Below are 3,202 nucleotides of genomic sequence, written 5' to 3'. Positions count from 1 at the left end.
AATTGATCTTTTTTTTACTTTCGTAACAATGAAAAAAAGTAGTGTTAATAATACCTCTGTTCGTTGTTCATGACCTTTTGAGATCTGTGTGATGACACTATAAAAAAATATTACTCCAAAACTGAAAAAAAGGTCAAGAAATCTCTTTAAGATTTTGCCTGTTTCACCCGCGAAATTGATCAAGCATCGGAAGGTTTTCGTAAAATGTGCACTTTAATTATCAATTTCAAAAATGAAGAAAAAAACTACTTGGCATAAACAACAATTTGTTTGTTTGTTTCTTACGTCAATAATTCAATCTTTAACCGTTTTGTTTTTGCCTTAAAATTGAAATACTTTGTCTCAGAAATCATTTTCGGATTCTGTTTGTAGAAAATACTCTTTTCATTTTGGCGTAAATTACAGAATTGGATGAAAACTGTGCAAACGGTGTGTAAACATTTCAAAAAACGATTGGCATGTTTAATTTTTCAGGTTTCCAGATACGTAGTATTTTGATAATAGTAGTTTTAAACGTCCCTTTAACTCACTTTAGGCAAATGAGTGCCCGGACATGACCCTAGTCGAGAATGGATGGTCATCTTGTAGGAATTTGGCAGATTCTGACAGATTCATAAAAGACAATGCATCTGCCAGAAATTTCTGGCAGAATCCGACAAGATAACAATTTTTCCGCCAGATTCCTACAAGATAACCATTTTTCTGCAAGATTCCTACAAGAGATGCACTTGTAGGCCAGTGTCCTACAAAATAACCATAGTTCTGTCAGATTCCTACAATATAACACTTTTTCTGCAAGTTTACTGAAATATAACCATTTTTGTGCCTGGCTCTTGCAAGGAACTAATTTTTGTCAGATTAACCAAAGATAACAAATTTTTGCAATATTCCTATAATCTAAAAAATTTTTTTGGGATTACCTTTGAAATTAATTCTTGTCTGGGAATTCTTTAATGCAAATTTACTATGCATCAACATAACGCTAATTGAGTTTTTATTGTATTAAAGTATTTGAAAAACTGACTAAATAAGAAACGCATTATAAGTAAATTATTTGTATTTCCTTTAGGCACAAAAAGTATGTCATGCACTGGAAGCAAATTTCTGATGAAATATTTTAACCAGGTTAGATAATATTAACCAATTGAAATGCAGCTCAAACGGAGCGAACTCTTTCTATTTTATCGGAATCTTGCAGGATAACCATTTTCTACCAGAATATTACAAGATAGCCATTCTTATGCCAGATTCCGCCCGATAGTCATTTTCTGACAGATCCTGCCAGATAAAACTTTTTCTGTTAGAATCTTGCAGTGTTATCCTTTTTCTGCCAGATTTTGAAAGATAATCATCTATCTGTCAGTACCTGTTTGACTAGGGGAGTCTCAGAGCATTCCAGTGCCGAGCCACCATATTTTATGAGTAAAAACCCGATTTAGCTCTGAAATTGCATCTCCAGAATATTTTAATTCCTTTTTTGCAGTTGTCTTTCATTATGATTATATTGAGGTCATAAAGTTCGCCCAGGCTAATTTTTTTCTGTATAGTAAAAAATATTTAAGCCTAAAAATTATGTCTGAGCTGGACAATGTCATACTTTTATTGGTAATAGTTGCTTATGTTTGCTAATTACTAAAGTAGTATACACACTCTTTATAATTAAGCTAGTTTGTAGGTAATTACCACGAAGCGCATTTAGCTAATTGGTTGCGAATTTTCACCCAAATAAAATTATTTTTAAGTACCCACTCGGAAGTTCGAATCTCATATGAAGCAAATTTTGTTGGCGGGAGTTAGACTGAATATCTTATTTTTCATACAGCAAATTTTACTCGAAGATTTTACTTGCAGCAAATTTTACATGCAGCAAATTTTACTCGATGACTTCTACAAGAATCAGGGCTAGCCAGTGTAACTTGCAACATGAAATGAGTACTGGCCATCCAGAAAAGACAGATCGTCTCTCGACCGGTTTAGCGTTGATTTGCTCTGCAACCAATTTCCGGGTGTTCTGTATCTGATATTTTATGAAAACTGTTTTTGTTTGTAGAAACCTTAGCCAAACTTGGAACCCTAGTCAGGAGCGGTTTGAAAACTTGCAAGCTGACTCAAAACTTTCAAAATTTTCGGGCCAATCTTGCAAGATATCAATATGGCGAAAATACAATTCAGAGTTCTATTGTTTTTAAAAAAAGCATTTAGAACAAACCAAAGTTGTTAAACGGCTTTCGGAAACCAAATCGATGGAAAAATTTTTGCTCCTGATTCAAAATCTTGCAAGGATCTGCAAGCATCTTGGTACCTGTATACATTCTTTCATTTGAAAGATTAATTCCAAAATGCTTGCAAATGTTTCAGTTAATGGACCACTTGGGTACTTACATCAAGAATCAAGATCTTAAATGTATCATGTTTCTTTTCACTGGGAACCTTTCGCCTTTTTAAAAATTAATTATCTTTATTATCAGTTCAGTGGGGTAAAAATCTTCAAAGGACTGTGTTGGAAAATTGTATAACGGAAGGAGACAAATACGAGACGCCGTATTCACATTATTATCTTTATAGCAAGCTTAAAATTTGGTCTTCTAAAAAGCTGACATGAAAAGCGGTATAAACTAATTCGTTAATTTTTAATTGATGGGAAGTTATCGGGAGAGAATGGCAGGAACGCAGTATTAACATACAATAATTGAAATTAAGTGAACCAAATGGAATAGAATCAAAGAATTAACTATCAAACCTCCCTCCCCCATTTTTGTGTTCTCGTTAGACGAGAGTTTTTGTTTTTTTTTTCGGGAAATTGATACTGGGGAATATTTCTATGTTAGATTCAAAAAATTTACTTCTATTTGTTACAAAAGGCTAATTGCGGGTTGTGTTTCAAGCATTGTGTACATTTGTCTGATTCACTAATAAAGGGAGGGAGGGGGGGGGGCACGAATGAGGTAGAGGCGGAATCTGATAGCTAATAGGTCGAATTATTATTAGACCAAATATTTGCGGATGAAATCAATCTTGTTTCATTCAATCATTTCAATAGAATCATCGAAAAAGCATCAAGTTCAATAATATTTCGGGTTGTTTCCATTTGTGCCCCCATCGACCATTATTTAATGCCCCCCCCCCGCTCTTATGGGAAAGACGCCAATTTTGAGGCAATAATTTGGTATGGCATATTTGCCCCCCCCCCTTCAACAGCTCT

The sequence above is a fragment of the Convolutriloba macropyga genome, unplaced genomic scaffold, assembly GCF_964194025.1.
Source record: "Convolutriloba macropyga unplaced genomic scaffold, txConMacr16.3 SCAFFOLD_2490, whole genome shotgun sequence".
Lineage (NCBI taxonomy): Eukaryota > Metazoa > Xenacoelomorpha > Acoela > Convolutidae > Convolutriloba > Convolutriloba macropyga.
Note: the sequence above shows the minus strand (reverse complement) of the source record.